The sequence below is a fragment of the Ciconia boyciana genome, chromosome 7, assembly GCF_034638445.1.
Source record: "Ciconia boyciana chromosome 7, ASM3463844v1, whole genome shotgun sequence".
Taxonomy (NCBI): Eukaryota; Metazoa; Chordata; class Aves; order Ciconiiformes; family Ciconiidae; genus Ciconia; species Ciconia boyciana.
Window position 1 is genome coordinate 10,108,499 of NC_132940.1, and position 26,046 is coordinate 10,134,544.

A 26,046-nucleotide genomic window follows, 5' to 3' on the forward strand; every position below is an offset into this window, starting at 1 on the left:
TTTGCCTGTATGTTTACACTAGTATCCTTCCTCAGACCTCACAGGGAAGGTGGACAGGGAACTCTTTCTCAGTTTACAAGAATTAGGGACGAGCCAAAGAAACAATGATGTACTAGGTTTAAGACAAAGGAGAAAAGCTTTTCACAAGGTGCATTGCCAAACTGTGGAGCTCACTGACACAAGCACTGAGAAGAGTTAAAAAAATAATTAGAGCAAATCCTGGAAGAAAAAAGTAATAATCAACACAAAAATGAAGACGCAACTTCTGGCTCCAAAAGCCGTGCTGGAGGGCTGCAGGAGGAGAGAGATGCAGGCGTTCCTCCAAAGCTACTGCAGATTCAATAGATTTGGTACGTGCCTCCAAGCTGCCCCTGGCTAGTGGCTGGAGCCAGAGTTAGAGCCCCCTTCAGACACACATCAGCAGCGGTAGGGACTGAACCTCAGCAGTCCCCATCACTGGCAAACACAGTCACTACCCAGATACCACATAAAAACAGAGGATGGAGACGTGCTTCCTCCCTATTCTATGGATGTGTTTTAATAGCAAGCAGTGATTCTCTGCCTGGCCATGGAAAACTGACTTTGAATCACTATCTACAGCCAAAAGCAGGTCTCAGTCTGTTTTCCAGAGGGACATCCCTCCTAGAAGCAATGTGTAAGACCCCAAGGCAGAAAACAGCACAGGATTACAGGTAAGACCCTAATATCGCCATTGTCTGCATGCTCATTTGGTGACCCACTGCTCAGCGGGCTGGCTTAGGGGGACAGCATTTTAGGATGTCCTCAGCATTGCAGAGGAGATTGTGACACCTAAGTGAGACTCTGCCGTAGGAATGAGTGCTTAAGTCATCATCTCCAAAGTCAATTTGTGTCTCTCATCTGCCTGGAAGAGCCACCTCCATCTTCACTGACTTCAGAGGGAGTCAAACTACTTGACACTAATCAAGCAGTTTCTGATACATTTTGAACTTGCGGGTTGACAGGACAATAATTTCAAGCCTCCTGAGGATGGACCAGCCTCTCTCAGATGGCATTTGAAAGCATCTCAAAGCAGCCTCTAGGGTCTTCACACTGTGGGCTGAGAACCACAGGAGAAAGAGGACTCCTTCCCCAGAAGACATGGTCTGTTCTAGCTCTGCAGCAGTCAAAGGTTTCACACTGCGTACCCTGAGCCAAGGACACTCCTTGCACTTGCTGGCTGTCATCTTTCCATTAACCAACTCTACAGGTGAGATGAGTTCAGCTGAATGCCAGCAATAGTACAAAGTCCATGTTAATAAGCAGCTTGGAAACAGCCTGTGGTTGAGGTAGCGTACCACAGATTCAGCAGAAGCCACCTGAGAGGTCTGGGTTTTAGGGGACTTTATTGTACAAAGTGAAGGACATCCTGTGCCTTCCTCGCTGCGTTGTTGGTTGGGTGGTGAGCAAGGCTGATGCTTGTCTGGGATCTTCCCTGGGGGAACTGGGGGGGGAGGCAGGTTTAAGTGCATTGAAGCAGCTGCAGTGGCACTGAAACAAGTGGGTTGGGAAAGAGCAGCTGGGGGGAGCGGAGCACCCCCAGGTCTCACAAATGCGATCTGACATAAGGCTACTCTCATGCAACCCTTGGAGCCCTCACATGCAGCACTGCTGTCTGTTTATTTACAAAAAATAAGACTTTCTGACACAGCTATGTGCCTTTCCCTTTGCTGACAGCTGAAGAAAGCGATGGAGCTCAGACTGCCAAGAACCTGGAGAGGAATTTTAGGAATGTGTCAATTAGCTCGAGAGAGTGATTAGCAGTGATTCATACCGGCTTAGTGTCTCTTCCTTGCTGCTTTCTGGCGCATGATTCAGCAGGTGAGTTTGCCCAACTTGAGCTCATTTTGGCCGCTTGAGCCAGTTTTGCAGCCGATGACTTAAGAGGTGTAACTTCCCCAGCAGTAGCCGGGTGTGAGTTCAGCCTGGGTGTGAGCCGGGTGTGAGTTACAAGCTGAGAGGGAAGATGGAAGTTATTCCAACTCCAAGTCCTCCAGAGTCTTTAAATACTTCAGTTCACCTCGGCCTTGCTAAATGCGGTCCCTTCACTTGGCTATAGCTTTTCTGTCAGCCTCCCACACTCTGTATAAAACCAAACTCCAGCCCTCTGTGTCCTTTAAATTATGTGCCTTTATTGTACAAGCTCCAAGAACAAAGCTAAAGAAAAACAATGAAAATAAACAAATTTTAAACACAACCACATTTCATGCCCATTCCTCAAGCCAAGCTCTTATTATTCCAAAGAACAGGGCCACAAATATGAAGGACAAGAAGTGATAAATGAGTTCCTCTGACAACCAGCGGATCATGGTTCTTGCTCAAGAAAAAGTAGCTCACAGTGCTCTTTTTAGGTCATAGATATCATGAGACTTCATTAATGACTCACTAAGTGCACAGGGAGCTTTAAATGAGAACTATTTTCTTTGTGTGCAAAATAAACTGATATTAATGGCTGGAGCAGGAACAAGTTGGCAAGGTATAGGCAGACCACAGCGTGGTCAGCACACATTACTGTCATTTGCTAGAATAATTGCAGTGGCAACTGTTGCTGTTGTTGCTAAGTGTTTTTTTTTTCCCTGCGTGTCTTTGTGGTGCACACTATTTATGGCCAGATTCTGCCATTCCTGTGGAGTCAAGGCTGCCCGCTCTGAGATCTGGAACATCCTGGCTTGGTCTGTTCTTAAGGATGGTCACAACTCCGTTGCCCCCAGCTACAGTCACTGTCTGAGGCAGGTAACTCTATTGACATCAGATTTTGCGGAGTGGTAGGAAAATATTATGGTCTATTATATTGCAACTTAGTGGCTGCAGCCCCTAAGTCAGTGGGTAGGAGGGGACGAACGATTGTGCAACATGCCCCATGTCCTGCCACGTGATGGAAGGACACCCCATGTCACTTGGCAGGCATGGGGCATGGGACTGCTTTCAGGCTTGCGCAGAGATGCTGCTTGTCTCCAGCTTCCTACGTCTGCCACATAGGACCCTGGAGTGGGGAAGACTTAGTGCACCGTGCTGGGTGCAAGCGACTTCCCCTGGGGAACATAAAGCAGAAGTGAAGGGCTGGGGCTGAAGCATCTTTCTCCTTTTCTGTCGAACAAAGTAACTGAATTGTGCATGTGGAAAAGCTGATCTCCAGAATGGAGGTAACAGGGTGTTGGTCTTAACAGAAAGAATGGAAGAAAAGCACAGAGCAAACCAAGGAAAGGGAATAAAGAGACAAGAGTGTAATTTTTTTTCCAGTCACCAGAAGCATTTTAAATATGGTGAACCAGAGAGCTGATTTATTAGCATCCAATTACCCTACAAGAGCAGAACAAAGAGCTGAAGCTGTGCCTGAAGGGAAGGTGATGCTTTCTAACACGGTCGGCCCCGAGCTCCCCCAGAGAAGCGTACCTGATAATTAAAATCAAAGAGGGCCAGGTGCAGCCTGGGTACAAAAGGGAGAACAAAGAGTTGAACTGCTCTTTGAGTGAGAAAGAGCGTGTTTTCCCTGTTGCCTTTGACACAGCTTTGTGTTCTCAAGTGATCTCTAACTTCTGATGTGCCAGGACTCTCCATCACACATTATATGAATATGGGAGATGCCACCTTTGAACTCTTCGTGCTCATATTTAAGCTCACAATGACACCACTCATGAAGGATGGATGCTGAGTTCCCTTGTTTTGTACCTCCAAACCTTTCCCAACCAAGTTTTGTACTGAGGGGTGCAAGGTCAGAGCAAGAATAAAACAGGTCAGGTCCAAGCCGGGAGGTTCCTACTATCTCTTCTGGGTGTGAAAGCGCAAGATCCGAAAGACCTGAACTGCCTCTGGGTTTCAAGGATCGGTGCAGACTCAGTTCTTTTTTCTGTGTGTGAGAATTTGAAAATGGACAATATGTTCCAGCTCAGCACTTCGGAGATGAAAAGGCATCCAAAAACTATATTGAGGAAGTACTTAAAAATCTTACAGCTTCAAAATCTTAATACCAAGCATTATAGCTGAATCTTTATCTTCCATTATTAGTCACAAAATAGTGGAAGATTTTAACTTTTCATCTCATGACTAAAAATACTAATATCCAGTAAAGTATTGCAGTACATACAAATCGTATCCAACATGAGACAGAATAGAATAGAATAGATCAGATGTCTCCTGTTGCTCCAGTGTCTGAAATTCCCTTCTCCATACTCCCTAGAGGATCTGTGTTCAAAACACTATCATTTGGCCTTCAAATTTGTCTCTCTGTGAAAAATAGCATTCAAACATGAAGCAAAACCTGCCTTTGGTGCTCTGCTGACTTAGTCCCAGGCCTCTGTTAGGAGCGAGGAGTGAAACAGTTTTTTCATGCAAGACATCACAGAGATTTGGCTGCAGTGTCCCTCATGAAGAACGAATTGGTCAGTTCACTTCAGCAACGACAACTACGCCATTGCTCCCTCTTCTTTCTCCTCCCTCCCCACTGAGTTTTATCTGCATAAATATTAATACTGCGACTCCTAATTAAATCCAGGAATATATTTACCTTCACAGATGAGCTACTTAAGCAACACAAGAGGAGCCTCTTGTTTCCATAAAACTTTGCAGTCTGTAAAATGCAGTAGTTCTTTCCCGGGTTATTGCTGCTCAGTAAATAACGGGAAAAGATGAGGAATATTTCTGAAATAGGTCAAGTACACTCCAAACAGAAACATGCTAATAGGGAGAGATGTAAGAACAATGTCAAATGTCAATGATCACCAAGTAGCTCCCGAATATATATTTACCGAATGCAATGCTTCTCCGCTGAACAGAGTTGACATAATGACATACTCTTAGAGGAAACTTTCCTGGTTATTTTATTAGAGGTGTTATTATATTTTTTTTTTACTGAAGTGCAACTAGAAAGTTCCTACCCTCAGAAGACAGGCCCTTTGAATAATAATAATAAAATAGCCTGAAAAAGGTGTACAATGTCTGTTTTTCTCAGAATGGGTTTTATAAAGCAGTCAGCTTAGCTGCACTTCTCTCCACACCTAGTAACAGTACAGCTGAACTAGTATTGACTGAACTGTTAGGTTTATGGAATCATCACATGGACTGATGCTAAAGTCAAGATAAAAGACCCCAACTGCAGCTTCCCGGCACACAAGAACTTATTACACTGTCAGGAGAAAAATCTAGACTGATTTGACATGAGATTGGATAAATCCATGCTGTCTGGTCCTTATCAACCCTGTGCGTGCAAGCAGTTTGGCTGATAACCTGTTATACTATATATATACTAGTATATATACTACTGTAGCATATACTATGCTACAACCAGCTAAAAAACATTTCCAGAGTGGACACTGGCAGACCTGTGTCAAACAGGACATACTGAATGAGGTTTTGCAAAAGCCGATCTGGAGCCTGACAACTTGCTGTTCTCGAGCTGGATGATGTGTGACTAAGCAAACCAGGAGGGCTGTTATTCCAGCAAGGCTGTGGGCAAAGTTCAACACTTGTACAGTCCCTCCCTCTCCTCTGTTCCACTGCTCCTGGCTGACCAAAAGCCATCGTGACATGTCCAAGAGAAAAACTCAGCATCACGCTGGAATTAATAAACCAGGGCATCTTATGCAAGACACGAGCTAAGCCTGTCCCACTGCTCGCTACCAGGAAGGTCTCCGCTGTGTTTATCTTCTGCTACTGCTTTAAAACTGCTACATTCAAAGGGACCAGTGGGGAAAAATGCCATGAGATTTGTTTGCTTTGGATCCAGTTCAACTCAAAACCACAAAGATGGTCCATAACCAACTTTTGATCAGAGCTGATCAAATCCAGGGACAGTTAGACTTGGGGGGAGGTCCTCGAGACAGGCATGAAGCAGCCTGAATCCAGAGGAGTAGAACAGCCACAAAAAGTGGGTCAGAAATCTAGAAAATATAATATATGAGAATTAGCTGAAAATGAGTGGGTTTGTTCAGTCTAGAAAAGGCAAAGAGGACACAGCCTAACAGTCCACAAACCCATGAACGAGAAGAGGGAGGTTATAGAGCTCTGCGTCTCCTACGGGAAGGAGGTAAGGAGTCTTGCCCTTGAGCTGCAGCAAAGGGAGGATGACATTAGACATTACAGGGAAAGCTGTTCGAGGTGAAGATGGGAGTGCTAGAAGAGGCTGCTGAGAGAAATTGTGGTACCTCCATCACTAGCAAGTTTTAAGAAAAGGTTTGATGTGCATGTGCCAGGAATGGGTTAGGTGTGAATATTTAGGTCCTGGATGAGGAGGACAAATCAATACCTTCTCAAGGTCCCTTCCCACTCTGTCTTCTAGGATTTGGTAGTTCAAGCATATGTAAAATTCACTGGGCACACTTCCTCAAACACACTCACAGTTCAGTTCATTAGCTACAGCCTCTGCTCTTTGGAGAAGGCCTTACCCAAAGTCTCACGGAAAAAGCACCAGGCAGTTCGTTCACTTTGGACTACAACCCACCCTGATGCAGTAAAGATGGCTTCATAATTCAAAGAGCAGATCCCGGTAAATCATACATAGGCATGCTGATAGCTGGGGGTCCAGGAAGGCCTAGGAGAGTTGGGGACCAGGGGTACAATGTGGACCTGGCTCCATATCTGAACTCCCCCCAGCCCCAAGATGTTTACATCTAAGCTGTTGGTTGGGGGCCTTCCTGCAACTTTCCCATGTCGGCAGCTATTGTGAAGCACCACATGAGGGGGGTTTTTTGTGCCGGGGAGCCTTTCAGGGATCTTTATTTTATCTAAATAAGGACAAAGAGCTTGTGCAGTGCCAGCACTGCCCCAGTGGAGTCCAAAGGCAGCTCTGTTCAAACACCAGTGGCACGAGGCCCGAAGATGTGCAGCTCCAGCAAGGAGGACCCAGGAGGTGATGGTCTGTTCCTGCCAACCAGCAACATGGCTGTTTATCCAAAGGAACAGCGCTCTGTGTGAACGATGATAGGTTTATTTTGCAGTCAGCGTCACAAATTATGGCGCTTTTCCATCTATTGTCCTATATGCTAAGTAAACATCATAAACCATTCTGTACTATGTGCTTCTGAAAATCATAACGCAAGAGTTTTACCATCAAGGAACAATGAAAGGGCAAACAAGGAAGCCAAACCATGTAAGTTAGCTTTGTTTTCCGTACGGCGGAGTAGCGTATAACTTGGTTTCTCCTGTCATGTCTTTTATGGTGTTTTTTTAAAGCTACTATGCCATGTTACACAGCTCCATTCATAAAATTAAATTCCACAGGGCAGGAAATCATTCCCTTTTTCATGATCATATCGTCTGAACCCATGCTGCAGGCGACAGGGAGAAATTACTAGTCCTGATGCACATTTAAGGAGTTTCTTCTGCTGCACGGTTCCCACATCAATAAGAAACTCTGCGCATGCAGCAAGGCAAAAACCCACTGGGTAGGCTGAAATGATTTTTGTGTGTGCGTGTGTGTGGTTTGGTTTAATTTAAAGATGTGCAGATAGAGTTTTCACTCAACGCGCGGTATTCATTAGTGCAAGGCAGCAAACTTGCCTGGAGATCTGAAGGCCCCAGAAATCAAGCTGTGGGCGGGTAGTGATTGGAAAGGTTTAGAGGGTGATGATTTGATAATTTCCCTAGTCCAGAAGCTTGCAGAGAACACACACATACAAAGTCTGGTCTAGGGCTGCCCCATATCCCAACTGCCCTGGATGCAGGTACTGCAGGGCCATGCACTGCTCCGTATGGACATACTGACATGGGACGGACCCATCTAGGGGCATGCCAGACAGGGGTATCTGCAGACAGACCCAGGTAACGGGATGTGTCTGTTCAAGGCCTGTTTGGCCCACAGGCTATGGAGGTCTCACAACTGGCTACTGGAAACTAGAGAAATAGCTCTTAAATGCACAACAGCAGTTTGAAAACGGGGAGATGAAAGACAATGCCCCATCCCTAGACGATAATGCAGCTCCTTCTAGGTTTGCCTTGATAAAGGCATAATGCTCAGATCCTGCTTGGACAAGACTGGCAGCCCAGGTGGGACCAGCCTACAGGTCTGCGTGAGGTTCACCAGTGTGGTTCCCCCACCATGGTGCTGGTACGTCCCCAGCACTGTTCCTGTGCTGGAGCAAAGATGACCAAATGACCTGTCACCCCCCTCGTGTCCGGGAGAGCTGGTGGGCACCTCTGCAGCAGATGCTGTTGGGAGCAAGCAGTGGGGCCAGCAGGGACCCCCCCACTCTGTCCCATAAAGGACTGATGGGAATCTTCTCTCACCTCCTGCCTCCAAACCACCCCAAAGTTCAACTTCTACCTGACTCTCCTGAGTTTATGGACTAAGTCTTGTGGCTGTCAGTCACCTCAAAGCCTTGTTTTGCTCTTCTTCCTTAGGATGTGCACAGCACACAGGGATTTCAGAGACATCCCACCACGATCCAGGCTGAAGCTGCCTGAACTCAAAATTCATCCTAATGCAAAGATTTCCTTCAGAAGGAGAGACAAAATGTCCCCTCTTTTTTATAAAAAATATCTACATTATTTTTCTTACCTGTTGATCCTACGGGCAAAATATACCACCAGACTGAAATCCTGGCATTTAGAAAAGGGTGGTAAATCATAAACAAATGCTGTTGCCAGCACCATAATAGGGCACTTGGAGGGTTGTGTGAGTTTCCCATATCCCTGACAATAACACAGCTATGTACTCACATAAGAAAAACAAGTTTTCAGAACTTAACCGCAGAGATCATCTATTATTTGGAGTCCTTTCTCAAGAGACCTCATTACATTTTATTTAAATTAAAAAAAAAAAAAAGAAAAAGGAAAAACAACAAAACCTTTATAATTCAACTCTGCTCATTTACTATAACTATGACAGTGTACCAAAAAACTGCAGAGCTTTCAAAGTAATATAGTATGTTACCTTTATACTTTTAAAGCCATTCTCTTATGGCTTTAAGAAAGATATAACTCCCTTCTTCAAATGCATATAGCACATACAGAGTCATTCTTATGTTGTTGTATACTATACATTGAAAATATATATACGTGCACAGCTGGAAATACTAATTCTTGAGAGACTGTGTATGAGGAAGCATACTTTAAAAGTCTATATATTGTACATAATATATATTTATAAATGCACATCTCTCTCTATCCTGCAAAATATACATACAGTTTCCTCTTCAATAATTTATCTACCTGGTATATCTGTCACTCTAATTATTCAGTTTCCTAAGGTTTCTCTTGGCTTCTCCTGCTGTCAAATATCCCACCAGGCAGAGAGTACACATAGGGCACCCATCTGGCTGCCCTGGCAGGGACTAGTCCTGGTTCTCCCCCAGCACAGGGTACAAATGTATCTGACCCTCTCTTCGCCAAAAATCACTGGGGCACTTCACTCGTTGACCCCCACTGGCCACGAGTGGATAAAGCACTGTCTTTAAATACTTTCCTCCCTCTATGACCAACAAAACCTCTGCTATGCCATGGGTGTTTTGCTGAACTGCTCAGTGAAGCCTCGTAAAAAATGTGCATATTAATACAGTGGTGATGAAACCCCTCCCGGAGGGTTTGGGCTTGTCAACATTTAATCCAGCTTTAAAACCCTGGTTAACTTAAAGTGAGCGAGATCCAACCCCAAACTGAAGGGTGGGAGAAAGAAGAGGAGAGAGGGTGAATGCTCTTTGTGCTTGGATACGGGGGTGCAGGGACGGGAAGGGATGCCCAAATTCTTCCCTAGATATGAGAAATAAAAAGTGAAGCGTAGAAAGTGAGCAAAGCTCTTCTGCAGTCCTGCTGTGCCCACCTTTGGTGTCAATATGAGGAGCAAAGCACAGGCTTAGGAGAAGCAGCTGAACAATTTGTGAGATGGAAAACACAGCCCCCAGCAGCCTGCACCCCCTCCTTCCCTCCTCATCTATGTCACTTGGGGGCTGAAAGGAATTTTTTCAGCAGTTTTGCACCTCTATGTCTCCTGGAAAGTCCCACACCAGTGCAGGGGGCTCTTGGACGGATCCCCTCCGGGGTGGCACAAACCCTGCTGCTCTCCACAGCTCTGAGCATGGGGATTCATACAGCTGGTGTCCCTGCTCTCCTGAAACCCAAACATGACACTGACAGCCAGGTTTTAATCACGCAAGGGCCGATAACCATCAAACGCCGCTAATTTCCAACAAATTATCTAATCCAGATGCTTGCCGGATTTGAGTAAACACTGCACCCAACAGGATCATAAAGCAAATAAGCACAAAGCGGTTTAGGGTTTCAGCTCTCCCCTCCCCTGGCCCGGGACCCTCAAGTGGGGAAAAATGCAAATCAGGTGATCCAACGCTTGTGTTTGAAACCAGATCGGTTCCCATGGGATCACATAAAAGTCCCCCCTGCAGAGCAGGCGGGCAGTCCCCTGCGCACAGGGCGCTGGCAGCGGTTGAGGCACGAGTGGGTTTGGGATATCTGATGTTCCGGGCAAGAAGGGCGACAGCCAGTATTGCTCTTGGCAGGAACAATGATCACAGTTGGGAACGTAGCAGCCAGGAGGCATTTAGGGATGTTGCCGCCTCCCGGTGAGTGGAGGAGCTTTGCAAAACCTTGCTGGGACCCTGATTCAGCCCCTCTTCCCCTCCCACGTGGGGAGATGCTCAGCCCCTGTGCAGTGGCACAGCTGTCCTGCAGCAAACACCCTGGCTGCACAGGCTGACACCCACAGCATCACCCCAGAGGGAGGAGAGGATGGCATGCAGATGGAAAGAGGTGGAAAGCATCTCTGGCCTGCGTGGTTTGTGCGTACAGGCAGCTGCCTGCAATCTGCCTGCCTGAGGAGGGAGGCACAGGACTGTGCTGCTGGCCCACCAGGGTTGGGTTGCCTCTGAAATCAACCCAGCTGGTTTTCTAAGGCAGAGAAGAATTTAAAATTCATATGTTTGGAGAGAAGTGCACACACAAATATGAACAGAAAAGCATTTTTTCGGCAGTGTGAATCAGTTCGGGAAATGGTTAATAGGTTTTATTTTGTCTTGGGACAAGAGCTAGATCCTGTCTCATGTAGGAGCCCTTTTAGACTTCAGTTTTGCAAGGGCTGTGACCTGGAGACACACAAGGGTGTATGTATACACACACAAAGTGTACGTATACACTCACAAACACACATAATTATAGATATTTTTTTTTCCTTCCTTCAGCACCAGCCTATATTCTTGAATAATTCTCCTATAGGATCACATATAAGACATTCCTCTAAAGGAAACACACATTTTCTACAGTCATACTATATTTTCTGATGTACACATATGCCTTTTGTACAGTGTGTAGGCAGGGTATATATTTAGATATACACTACATACAGTCATGGACCAAGACTGTATGAATGCACATGGCACAGCCATGCTTTGCCAAGTCTGGGGGCTCACGTAAATAAAGGATTTATTTTACAAATTTCCTTACACACAAACACACACACATATGCACAAATGCACTGGAAACATATGGGATGGAAAACATTCTTTTGCATAAGTCTGCAATATTGGATTCAAAGATACAATTACCCGGAGGTCATATAAGCTTTGAACAAGGAGGGGAAAAAAATGTAGTATGTCTGAGCAGGCCTTCTGGTGAAAAAGGGCAAATGGCACCTCCCCACTTGTAGCATATTGTCTATTCTGTTTCAAATTGGGAAAAAAAAATGTTTTCCCAATTCCATAAACAACAGCCATCCTTCTTTCAGCAATTCATGGTGGTCCTCGTTCACAAATGTTCATTAAAAAAATAGCCCCAACTATTTGCCTTCCCAGGCTCTTTTTGCCATATGAAGAAATAAACCAGCCGTGTTGCCTGTTCCCGAGAATTTTCCATCTTCCCCCTTTGCAATTAAAGCTGATCTCTCCTTGCAGCTTCGCTCCCCTCCGCTCCCCCTCCACCTCCTTGTCTTTCTAATCTCCCTTTCCCCTCCAAGTGCATTATTTGGTTTTGGAATTATATCTATTTACCCAGGGTGGAAGCTGCACAACGGATGTGTTTATGCGAGAAAATTATATCACTGACAAGCGCTGATTGGCATGTGGACATTGGGAGAGAAAACTACAGAGGACATTTTCATCAGCTTGGAATAACACAATGATTGTGTTTTCAGCAGAGCTAATGGATCACATACCCCTGCTCACTCTGATAGCTGTTTACACAAAGGACGGCTTCCCAGATGCAGCCAAAAAGAAAAAAGAAAAAAGCTTAGAATAAGAAAACCCGCCCCAGCAAACACAGTAATAATAGTAATAATGGGTGATCAAGGATAATCCTTCGGAGGAAGATCATGGGTCTAATTCTTATTTGCACTAAGATCCCTTCACACGGTGCTGCTGGGGAAAGGGGTGTTGAAGTGGATGCAAATGATACGGTTGTGTGTAGGGAGGTCTTCACCCTGCCGGGGTGGGACGAGGCCCCGGGGGACAAGGCCGACCCCTTTCCCCTGGCTCTGTGCTGGCAGAGGTGCCGCAGGGTGCGGGTGCTCCCTGGTCCCACCGCGCCTGCCGCAGCCCCTGGCTTTGTCTGGGCTTGGAGAGGAGGATTCCTCATGATGGAGATTTCAGTGATGCTGGCGTTCGGGGTAGGGCAGGGAACTTGTTCTTTTGTCTTTTGGGCGAGCAAAGGGAAAGTTGGATTTTTGGCGCAGAAAGATGATAACGGAGATCATCTGGTTGGTCCCTGCTCGTCCCCGCTTCGAAAGAAAAATAAGGAAGGGGACAGAAGCGTAGGTGGTCAGGGGAATCAGAGCCCCCTCCCCACCCCTCAGCCCCCTCCCTTTTCATCATGCATTTGACCTTCTCTAGAGCTCACCTATTTCTCATGCAAATATGTATATCAGGGAACAAAGCTCTCAGTCTAGGGAAAACACTTTACACAAGCTCTCATCGCTCATAGCCAGGCTCTGCCAAACGAGATTGATGGATGGAAATACACAATTTTGTCAAACACTTTTTGGAGACCAGATCTGCAACATCCATTTTATCTGTCTGTCTCTCTATATTCTCCCTTCTCTCTTTTTTTTTTAAGCAAAGATGCCGTTCATCTAAAAATCAAACAAATGAGTTGTTGGAATCCAGACTGTTCATCTGCTGCATGCTCCCAATTTCACATCTATTCGTGCCTTTGAGAAATCTAAATCTGCCACATGCTGTCCAGGGAAACCTGGCTGATTTTGCTCTTTATTGCTTCTTACATGCCTCGGTGTTTAAAGAAGACCCGTCTTTTGAACAGCAGCTCACAATCTGATAATATTTCTCTTTGAAAAGTCAACATACTATCATTGTTTCGAATTCAATTATACAGCCGGCTTTCTCTCTGTGGTATGCAAGCACTATATTAGGTTATATTAAATTATGTTTTAATAACATCCAATGGCTTTTTTTATCCACCTCAGCCTTTAAAAGTCTTAGTCCCTCCAAAGGAGGGGGGGAAAGCAGTTTATTAATGCATCACTTCAGAATTGTTTTTTAATTGGAAACATTTTGCAGAGAAAAGACCATTAATAAAATTCGATTCCAAATCAAACTTCTCTGTGTATGTTATTTTTACTCTGCAGTCAAATGCTTTTATTAGATTTAAAACTTTCACTGTTCTTTTTTATCTCTAGCTGTATAATGTTCTACAATAAAAAATAAAGGGCCTAGCGACTCCAAAGTCTGGCAAAATAATATACTTTTTTGGATGTCTGTGTATGTTGCCAATTAGTTTTGCTGTAAATACAGACCTCCATCCATCATCAGTCTCTGGGTGGCTATAAGAGATCTAATTTGTTTCAGATGCCTTGTGCTTGCCGAGCTATTCACCAACTCTGCTGACCTGCTGCGAAGACCAAAAGCTGCAGAAGGATGACTGACAAGGGAAACTGGAGAAAGACCTATCTACTTAGGGACGGATCCTGCCTCCCGAACAGGGAAAGAAGCTTTGCCCCCTCCCTCCTCCCTTTCTCTCTTCTCTTTTCAGAAGCCTGCAGTTTTGGAGAGGAGCTCAGAGGCATAAGACCCGTGTTAGGGAGGCTATGACAGGGTAATGGAAAACTCTCCTCCTCGATCCATTCTCCCACCTCCCCTCTCCTCCTTTTACAAGCCATGCTTCAAACCTCCCATTCCCTAGGAATTTTATGAATGCCTGAGCACAGCCAAAATAAACTCGTAAAGAAAAAGTTTCAAAAAAAAGGTCACAGACCCATACGGCAAGTGCGAACCGGTAAATATCAAACCTTGGGCCAAACAGCATCGCGCAGGAGCCTTACGGCCATGCGCAGCCTGGCCAGGCATAGTTTGTCAATCTAAAGAGTATTTGATTCTCCGGCTCCCACACCAAGGTCCTGCCAGCTTTTTGTCCCTCCCCACGGGCATCCCACGGTCCCCAGGAAGGCACCTACAGAGGTAGCAGCACCTCCAAAACAGAACACCACGGGGACACCTTTTCCTCCTGAGACTTTCATGCTGGGGAGGGCCAGATCAGAGCCATTGGCCTGGGGGCTCATTGCAAACAGCCAGAAACATCCACCTACATTGTTTTTCCACAGACAATTGGGATTCGTACTAACTGCGTGGTTTGCGTGTGTGTGTCTATGTGTGAGAAACATCTATTTTTTTTCTAGAGAAGTTATTTTCTACAAGAAATAATCCTTATTTATTTAGGGGCAATAAAAAAAAAGAAACCACCCACAAACAGAAAAAAAATGGTTGCCTGGCTAAAAAATGCAAATTCCCCTGCCAAGCAGTGAAACCCTCTTGGTGCCTGATGCCAGCAGCAGTTTATTTATCCCCCCTATTCTCACTCCTCTCCCGGGGTGCAGCAGTGCCGTGCAGTGCACGGGATTCAGCTTCCTCCATGCAGCAGCACCAGCGTGTGAGCTGCTTCTGAACTGCTCCCACAAATCGCACAAGCCAGATCTCTCGCCCCAGCTTCATGGTTTGGGCACTCGCACTGGAGAAGGGAGATCAGGGTTTCAGTTCCCACCTCATCCTGGAGAGGCTCAGACTCACGTCCCCCAAGGCACCCCAGCAGGGACAGGGTGGGAGCATCCCCAGCCCTTTTGATGTGGTCACGTAGGAGGCAGCTCAAGAGCTGCTGGAATAAAGGATCAAACGAGGGAGTTTGGCTTGGCTGCATCTGCTCAAGGGTGCTGGAGAAGAGTCCTGGGTGCTGATCATTGCTGCAACTGCTAAAGCATTTTACATGGAAAAGCTGTTGGATTACAACAATCCTTGGAGCTGAGACCAGAATAGCTGAGAAGGAGCTAGGCTCCTGCAAAAGACAACAGTTGGGAGAGGGTAGCGGTTGCCTCCTCGTGCTCCTACTCTTGCTCTCCCAGCAACAGGCACCCCCATGGTGCATGTACTCCACACCCAACAAATAGGCTCTGCCACAAAATCCTTTCCCCTGCCTGTTTTACAGTTCTGCTCCGGGGATATTTTTGTGAGCTCAGGGATCCAGAGCACTCGTGCTCAGGATCAGCATGCACAGATCCTCCCTTAGATCCAAAACCCATCCTAGCTCAGGAAGCCCTGGGCAGTGGTTTCCCAAGCAGCAGCAGTTGGGCAGAACCAGCTGTGGGCAGCTGTTTCTGCAGCCACACAGTGAAGAAGACAGGGGAAATGATCTGTCAGAAAATGAATCCAGCTACAAAAAGTGGGGTTTAGGGGTGCATCCACCATGAGAAAGGGCTGGGAATGCTTAAATTAGAATCTTTGCTTAAAAAAACCCCTGTAATAACACAGAATCAGCCTTGACTACACGGAAGGGTTTATAAGCACCTTACTGTGTCCAAGGTTAAGATGCTAAAATTGGTTTGGGGAAAAGGACGTAGGAGTGGAAAGGCTCAACAGCCAAGCTACACCAGGACAGTGGAAGAGGTTCCCACCATCTCACCCAAGTGGTTGTTCCTCTGCCCTGGCAGATGTGGGGGGCCACAGAAAACATGGTGTGCCCATGGTGGGGGACACTACCAGAGCCCCACCTCTGGTGACAACACAAGCAAAGTTGGGCATCCTGGGGGGACCACCCGATCCCTCAGCACATGGGCAGGACCTGCCGGGGCATCTGGGAACAGTCATGTCCTAACCCATGCCAGCACCGCAGCCATCTGTCCAGGTTATGGAGACACTTGTGAAAACGTAACGCTGCTTTTCAAAATGAGCATCGTTGTTCCAGTGCTCAGGGAGGGGAGAGAAGTGAGGGGAGGACCCTCCCTTTTCAATTGCAGGGCATGCTTAGTTTTCGTCATGTTGTGGCAGGGGGAAATTACTTTTACTCAAAACCATATGTAGAGCATCAACAAATGCACATCCTGTGAAGTTGGGCGTGTTGCAAGAGGGATTACAACGCTGGCAATTTATGGCAGCTGCCTTAGTAGCCTCTTCTTCCACGCATTATTCTGTCAACATTGTATTTTCCTTGGAAAAACATCTACAGTAGTTTAAATCTCTTTACTGAAAACAGATCTACTACAGGTGCTTTAGAGTTCATCCACGGGATATGAGAAGGTTGAACGTCCCCAAGAAAGGGAAATTTATGTCAGTAATGACTAATTGATTTGCTTGGCTTTAAAATCCCTAATGTATTTTCACATTTTTCCCTGCCTTCTTTTTTACAGTGCTAATAAAAGAAGCTACATCATATATTTGTGTTATATGTGGGTTTATTCTGGGAAATCCTTACTTTTGCAATGTGTTTATGTTTTCCCTCATTTCCTTTTACCTTTCCTTTATAAAAGGGCTTGTTTTTATAGCAAATCAATAGGTTAAAGGTGAACATTAATGGAAAAAAAAAAGTGTGTTTGGAAAATATATGGTGAAAACAAGGCAGAACTGGAAACCAAATCTTTGTTCACTGGAAATTAAAGACACACTTTCCACACTGAAGTGGGATAAATGTAATATATTGTGGTACAGCATAGTGAGAACTGCACACTTCTCTCCAAAGGCTCCCAAACCCAATCCCAATCCCAAAAGTCTCGAGAAACATTCTGATCCTCATAGGGATGAGGAGAGGGGTTAGTGCATCTCTGTTGGGGGTCGTTTATGGAAAAGGTTCCTGCAAGATCCTTTGCAAAAATAAATATTTTTACTAAATCCCTGGAGCAGCTTACAATTCCCCCTGCTCACAATTACAATTTCCCCATTAGGAAACTTCCTTGAAAAACCCACTTTGGCTCAAATGGAATGTGTTTTTTCAACAAAGCTGAAACATTTTGATTTCAGACGTTTTTTTTTTTACTTTGCTCTGCAACCATTCATCATCCTCCGACACAGAGTATTCAACAAGACAAAAATGGCAAAGTCACACAGAGGAGTCAAATGTGCTGTTCTGAAAGCGACAGCCCATTTCATTTGGGGTGAAATATTGCTCTATTTTGGGGGAGGGATATAAAAGAAAACAGTGGTGATAGCAAAATTATTCCCTTAAACATTGCCATTTCCAAGGCAGCAGAAAGTGGTTCCACCAAGGGTTTTGTTAATGCAGTCGCAGTGTGTGCCAGCCTGTCCAGACATCTACCTGGAGATGCAGACCAGGGCCCTCCCCATGCCCTCCGAGCCACTGGAAAATTTCAACTGAATTTAACGCATGATTTACTGAGGGATTTCAACTGACTTAACACGAGTGGCGAAGACAAAGGCACAAAATTGGTACAAGCATCGTTAAATCCCTGAGCACCATGGGCAAGGACATGGGCACAGAGAGGGGTACAGGAGGGCTCTGGGGGTCTTCATGGCTCTGCTATGGCTCGAAGAGTCCTGTTGGACCAAATCACATCACTGCACTGTGCTTTGGTTTCCATCAGTGCTCTGAGGCAAGCCATGGGAAAAAACTTTTATAGCATGTTTTGAGATTTACAAGTGACATTGTATCACAATGTGGCTGAAAGTATGTGAGCGTACCAGAGTTTCCAACTTCACACTATTTACAAACTGGTATTACTAAGAAGGCTGCTAATAGATGAAAGCAGAAACTGAAGCACTTAATTAGGACTGTACTCAACCCCACTATACCGAGTAGAGAATAAAATTATTTACAAGACCACTTGGAAGGACATCAAGTAAAAAATTCTGTTGCCTTTAAAATAAATTCTTCAGTTCTGTGAAATTAATGTCATTCTGCTTACAAAACTGTCCCTGCTAAACTTGCATTTCAATTTTAAACCAAGAATACTGAAGGAACACTCCATGAATCCCTAAAAGACCAGCTAGAAACAGAGGCATTCCTTTAAATTAGAAGGAGTATAGGAGAGCCTGGGCCAGGGAACACGAGGTCTCCATATGTCTCTGTATGTGTCCATACAGACTCCTACATAGAATTTATAAACACCCTATGGAGCAGGGAACCTAACTTGCAAGCTGACAAAAGCTGTGGAGGTTATGGAATAGATGGTTGCCCATTTCCTCCTGGGATCCTACTGTCAAGATCTTCTGGGATGCAATCTGTTTTAAAATCAATTAATTTTTACAAGGACCACTCCCGCTGAACCTTGCAATATCCATCCTCTGCCACTGTCTACTCGAGTTATTACCCTCAGGTCACGGGAGCTTTGGCACACTGAAGTATGCACATGGTGGTGTACGTTGCTGGAAGCTATTATCCCAGGGAGCTCACAGGATACGACAACTTGGGGATGTTGTTTCCATTGAGAACCAGAAATCACTTTCTGAGCTGACTGATGTTTGAAGAGGGGCCATCTGTGCTGCCCAAACTGACGTTGACAACTGTGTTTGATGTCTCTGTCTCAACCGGTGAAGAAAAACCACTGTTCTGTTTTCTTGACTCTGCAATTTCCAACTTTGTGTCAGTGGAGGATATGATGAGGAGTGATAGGCTGTTACTGCAGGAAGAGAGTTTGGATAAAATATTAGGGGAAAAGAACAGCTCTTTTAAACAGGAAGAACTGTGAAAGCCTGGAAGAGGTTGTCTGGGGAGGTGGTGGGATCTCTGAAAGTAAGGGCCACTAAGAACAGGTTAAACAAACATCTGACCAAGAAGCTTAGTCAGAGCTGGACCATGCTTGGGGCAGGAAGTGGACAAAGATGATCTCTGATGGTCATTTCCAGCACTATTATCTGTTCCTAATAACGCTCGAGTAACCTGTGGTGCTTTAGGTTGAGGGTCTTTCTCAAAAGGTGCTTACTCAAAGTGCTGTCCAGAATTAATGAATTCAGACCCAAGGGGCTGGAACGGTCATACCAACCACATCTCCTCCACTCAATCTCAACCAACGCACAAGAAAGGGAAAAAGGCCCACGTCCAGGGTTCATGGAGGTCAGAAGAAAGCTCCTCTTGGAGCAATGGACTTCATGTCAGACATGAAATAGCCTGAGTGAAGAGAAAGCAGTTCAGAAGCAGAAAATCCAGAGGGGTTCTTTTTAATTATTGTGTTAGGTTTCAGCACAAAATGGGATATCAGGTGCATGTTGAGGGACAGCTGCAGAATCAATTCTGTGATACAAGTTATTATAATTACTGGTGAACCGCAGCAGTGAATTTCTTTGGAGTTCCTGGTATGAAACACAGACATGCCAGAATTACCTCTTTCATACTTAAGGCTGTTTATAAAATAATTACAAAACCAATTACAGAAGTTCTAGAATTATAATGTTTAATATTATCTTTATATCGCAAAGGATTCGCTATCTCAGCCCAGAACAGGGAGGACCTGCCTTGCTCTACATTAGTGATGTCAGTGTCTCAAGACATCTAAATGTTTTAACCCAACTTTGGCAGCCATATGCGTTCACCTCAGCTACCTTCAGCTATCTAAAAACTGAACATCTATTTGAAAAGACTCCTCTAGAGCCCCCTCTAAAGCCAGTGGAGAAAGGTTCACACTTCTGGAGAGCTCTTCATTCCTTCCTACAGCAGATGTCTAGCTAGGCTGGATGAACCATCCTGTGGAGACACCACGTTCACCATACAGGTGAGCAGTCTAGATGATATTAGACATCTAATATCTATACCTTTGACAGGAGGTGATATCCTATCCTTAGGAATATTTCAAACGAATGGGTTAAACTGATCAGTGTAAAAACCCTTTCTATCTCAGTGCTTTATATCCATGATCCAGTTTCACGAGAAATCAGCTATTTGACTTTCCTACAGAGAGCAAGCCAGAGCTTGCTCTGCCTGCTCTGAGTCTGCAGTGCTGCACAGTCCTTGCTTTTAGGGGAAATGCTGTTTTCCAAGACACGAGAAATCTTTGGTAAAGGAAACACAAGGTTTGGGTTGGTTTTTTTGTGTTTCTGTCAAATCGAGATATCAGATATGGTTGTTATTATTTAATAATGATAATAGTAACAATTTCTCAGATGTAAAAGTAATACAATAATGATAGGCTTCATGAAACATACAAAAAAAGACTAACAAATATAATCAGTTGCAGAAGGAACTGAAGAAAATCTGGGACATGAAAAGCAGAGTAACAACTGTTTGTGGTGAGCTGGGCTTTCATGATGGGGGTATCACAGCAGCAGCATAAAATGGAAACAGGGTCTACTGTAAAGCCGTGTGTCCTCCAGATGGCAACATTGATTGGTATTTCTAAAGGAGTTTGGAAGGAGCAATCTTTCTCTGGGATACACGGATCAGTCTTCGACACAGACTTGCAATAGCGCTGCCCTCAAGACCCTGGCTTGTGGCACGTTTAAAAGGCAATATCTTTGACAATATTCCTGACAGTAAAAATGAGGAAGAAAAGTGGAAGTCATTACACAACCTTCGGATTCAGCAGATTATTGCCAGGAAAAAATACATTAACATTTGTGACACAGCTATCTGGCAAAGGACGAAGAAGTATTTTAATCCCAAAAATCAATCCCTAAGAAGGGATGAAGACCATTAAAGATGAAAAATGAGTGTGATCTTAAAGATGCTTGAGTGCCTTCTGAAATCAGTGTATTTTCCTTAGCATTTTGAGTCACCAGGGCTGCTGGTGTGAAGACCTCTCTCATTTTGCAACAGCACCTTAACTTCTACAAGTCTTGAAGAACTGAGATGGTCATGATGGTAGCACCTGGGACTGCAATAGTAATGATATTTAGTGCTCTTCTGAGGCTTTTCATTGAGAATTCTGTAACCCTTCAGAAAGGAGATTAGAAGGATGAATTGTAGTTAAGTCTGAGACTTATATGCATATGCCACAAATGAATTCTAGTCCCTGAGCTGAAGCCAGGTGAAAATAAAGAAATGGATAAACTCTTTTGCTTTTATTAGCTTTACTAAGGTATAATTTTCTTTCCAGTACGCTGTAGGTCAAATTGCACTGCAACCGCATAGTATGAATTCTGCCTTGATTTTGCGATCACTATAATCTCCTGAAGTCCTGCTCTTAAACTGGCCAGGGTGCAGGGAGAGATTATGGTCAAACACCACATTAGCATGAGATTTAGGGCCAAACGGCAGGCTGGTGTGAACTGGCTCAGCGCAGGTGACGGCAAAGGAGTGTCACCCAGTGGGCTGGGAGGAGAATTTAGTCTCATTTTCTGGGTTGGAAGAGGTGATTTATATTGGCTCAAATCTTCCATATCATTACCATTTAGAGAGCAAATTAAAAAATAAGTTCTATCATTTTCTTACACAATTTGTTTCTTTTTCATTTTTTGCTAGTTCATGCCTAAAATGTCTTGAGGTTTTCATGACTCATCTGTCCCCTCTAATAATGTTGGCTATTAATGAAGGGTTTCCTGGAAAACAGACGAGTTCAAAGTTTCAAAAATCCTGTTTTCCATTGAAGTTTAATTTCTAGAATAATTTTCCACTTTCAGCAAGAATGAGACTGAAAAGCAGAGAACATTTTCCATTAAAGTCTGCAGAGAAATTTCCTTTAGTTTCTCACAGAGGACTGAAGGGCTTGAAACAGCCTCCACTTTCACCACCACTGCCAGGACAAGAGCCAACATCTTCTGCTTCCCTCTTCTGGCTTAAATCAGGCCTGAAAAAACCACTGAGTTCCCAGTTTCTGTGCTATTAGTTCTTCTTTTACTTCTTCTCATCTACCCAGGCTACTCATGATAGTCGTGTTCCCATCCTCACTTATTTCAAAGTATATGGAGTTGCCTCCATACACTTGGCCCTACTGAAGGAGATGAGGCTAATCTTTGTCTGATGGGGGGAGTTAACTGGAATTATTTTGTCCAGGGAAGGGCTAAGACCATGGTCAATGACTTTATTCATCCCTGTAGCTCTCTACAGTGATACTTTTTCCCAGTTTCCACTCTGCTTCCCATACATTTTCCATACTGAAGGCTCACCAACAGCTTTTGTAGCAGCTCAAGCAAGACTTCAGCCTATATATTCTGTCTGTTGGGTTTTTTTTAAGATCAATCCTGTTCCAACTGATGTGAACAAAAAGAAAAGAAATTAAATAAAAAATTCCATAGATGTTTGGATTGGGTTTTTTAGGGGTACAGAACGAGAGCAGGGCTTTGGTGGTTTTGTCCACCAAAAAAATCTCAAAACTACAATGTTCAGATTTCAAAAATATAGATTTGGGTAAAGGAAAAAAATAGTTTGGAAAAAAACGTGGGGTTTTGAAAAATATCTTCAGATAAACTTTTTAAAAAATCAAGCCATACTTCTACTGAACTCTGAGAATGGTTGCAGAAAGCTTTTTCATTAATTAAATTTTCATTGAAAATCACCCAGCCAAACGTGCTGACTCAGAGCCATTCTCCTCCACAAGCAATTTGTTACCAGGGCAGGCCTGAACCAAACCACGGGTGACATGTGGCACCTTCGCCCACCATCAGCACAATCTGTGTGCCAGCGGCGGGCGGGCAAGCGTGGTTTCTTCTGCCTGTGTCATACTCGCCAAAATTGAACTAGCGTGATTTAAACCCACAGGAGCTGACTAGCTCAGATATGGTCTCGGGCTGTAGATGGGAACCAATGCAGCAATCCTTCCTTATTTATTACCTTGGTAAGAGCAAGGCTGCCTTTAAAATTCGGCTGATGTGCTTGAGAGCTAATACACGGGTGTTAGAAGGGGATTGCTGTCCTTTCAGGAGACACAGACAGCAAAAGACCCTTCTGATGAAGCCGCAAAGCTAAAATGTTAATCTGATGAATTCTACCTCTATGGCTCTGGAGTAAGAGGTTAGCAAAATACTTTCTGTGCCAAGAAGCCATAATATAAGCTTCATTTTAGATGCGATAGGGGAATATCCTCTTACTAATTGTACCAAGGTGTCTGCTGAATTAGCTGAGATATGATATATCAGCAGTCACTGTAAAACCTGCGTGAAAACATCTAATAGAGTCAAAGAAACCAGCACTGGAATAGACCCCAAGGCAGATCAGCTGTGCCTAAACCTAAACCAGGCTCAGCAATGACCACTCACACTATACAAACCCCCTGACTGGGAGGAGAAGAGCTGTGATTATGCTTGTTCCTATTAATTTCTGCCAGGTCTGACTTCTATCAGTGGGCTCATTCACAGCCCACAGTTACCTATCCCTAACTGTATCCACTGATGCTGTTATTGGTACAGAAGCAAAGCTGAGACCGAAACTCCATTATGACTTCATCTTTCCCTAGTCTCTGTTCTAAAAACCATACAGAGAGAAGCAGCTGGAAATGCTGTTACACCTATTCTACAGGTGAGCATGAAATGGCACTATTATCCCTGCAGTTGTCCCATGGAGATATCATGACCAATGCTCTCTGCATTTAAAAGAGTGACGAAAGATTCAGACCAAGCCTGGTTTCTCTACAGCCCTGGAAATACGCAATCACAAGTCCTAAGCAAGGTCCAAATAGGACCCTGGCTTAGATCCCAATGTCATACGGAAACCTGTGATGGAGACAGGAGGGGAGCTCTGACGTCCCAACTCCCAGGTCTGAGCTGCTGCCGGCGGTGACGCACTTCTCTTGCCATTTTGCTTTAACTGTGTTTCATAGACTTATTTTTCATGCTCATGTTATATCTTGAAAATTTGGGTCTGATTTGGAAGTGTGTGTGGGCCTTATCTTTTTGCTCTCTAAATAAAGGGTCATTTCCAGTATTCTGTATCTGTCTTAGTAGAAGTGATTTTATAGCAGTAGATTATTCTACAATATGTTAGTTTTTTCTCAGGCACCAGTAACACAATGTAATTTATATATCCGTGGAAGCAGCATTTATTTTCAGTAATTTCTCCCAATTATGTTTATCAATAGGTATCTCTCAGCAAAATGCCAAATCTCACAAGTATGTTTGGAAAGTCAAATATGTTTGTGTAATACAAACCTATGTCATGTCAGGAATTAGTTTGACTAATAGGCCTTTAATTAAATCCTTGTGGGGTCTTGGTGTGAAGAATAGACCCAGTTTCCAAAAAATCTAATTTATAAGATAAATTCACAAATATATCCGTCTAATAAATCTTTCCTACATCCAATATTTGCCCTAGAAACAATAACAGGACAGATAATTTATTAGACTATTTCCTATTGCATTATAATGACTACGCTTGATACTTTAAACATATTCTTCAGAGCACTGGAATGATGGAGGCTATAACTGATGAAGATAAAGATTTCCAGGGTGCATTGATCCAGGGGAGACATACTTAGTGTAACTTCCAGACCTATATGTAATCACAGAAATATTTCCCTAGAGAACACAAATTATAGATGACTCTAAAACTGCCACTGGAGATATTCTGCAGAAACCACAACAGGAAATGTTTATTTTCTCAACCCTAATAACCCTTTCAATACAAATTATTTTGGATTTTTGAGAAAATCACATTAATTCCCAATTATTTTTTTCTTGCAAGATACTTCACATTTATATAAATATCCATATTTTTTTTCACTGTCTTTCCTTGAGTCAGCTCCTTGATTTCTCATTTAAATGGCCATTATGTAGGACACAAAGTGCCACCTAAAGTGTCTCCATTTTTCTTCCTTCAGAGAACAGCATGTGTGCAATACAGATGAGCACAGCAAAAGGTCAATTCTATCCTGGCATAAATGCATGAGAATCTTAATAGCAGAGAACAGAATGGAAGTGCCAGGTCTAAGATGTAGTCCCAGCAACCAGAAATACCATTCTGGTGTTTGTAAATACCTTTCAGAGAGTTAGACCTATCCCTAATCTATCAAGCTACCACTCCTCAAATTCAGAGAGATCAGAGGAAACATGCCCTTGTTGCCCTTCTCCTACAGCATATCTGGTTGGAGCATCCTCTTCCTCCAGTGGCAGAGGTCCCAGGTTTGGGGTTCTTTACAGTCTATTTATTTTACTTAATGCTGATCATAATATTAATAGTAGTTTTTCATACCAAACAAGTCAGTTCCAGGTAAACCTAGTGAGACACCATATGTCTAGCATGGAAACTGCACAGCCCTGCTCCTCATGTGAACCAATGGATGGCTTCACTTAATTCAGGCTGAGGGGGAGGAAAAGGAGTGGAAGACAACAGCTGAGGAAAGAGATGCGTTATGTTTTGATCAAGCTTGTTGGAAGGCTCAGAAGTGCTCGATTTATTCCTACTTGTATTTGACACAGTTCAGCTCTTAATGGCCTTCTCAGCATCGCTCCTGCTCAGTACACAGGACTATGCAGGTACAGCCTTTGGGACATGCATCTGAGGTCAGGCAGCTGCTCTGACTGCAAAGGCTACCGAGCTGAAGTCAAGATAGCCACCTCCCCAAGAGTCTGAGAAATAAAATGCATCAAAAAGAAAATGCCAGATTGGGTTGCTGATGATTTTTAGAGGAAAATCCGATTTGCAAATCTGTGGTTTGGTTCGCAGTGCTTTGTGTGCATGGATTTCATAGCGGTGGAAATGAGGCACTTAGTAACCTTGGCTAGTGCTAGCCCCGCTCTGGGCAGACGCTCCCCCAGGAAGTCTCACGTCTCCTCGGTCCAAACACCACCTCTGCTTCAAAATCCTTTGCATGGTATTGCAGGCAGACATCTTTGGGCAACACCACATCTATTCAACACTAAGGAGTGTTTTGAAGAGCAGGGGACAGAAATAAGATGGTAAAGCTGTTTCCCACTGGTTTAGAAAAACCATCGTGTCTGAGGACTTGTATGCATTCCTAATCTGACAAGCAGAGTGTGCACTTGGTTTTTCACACACATC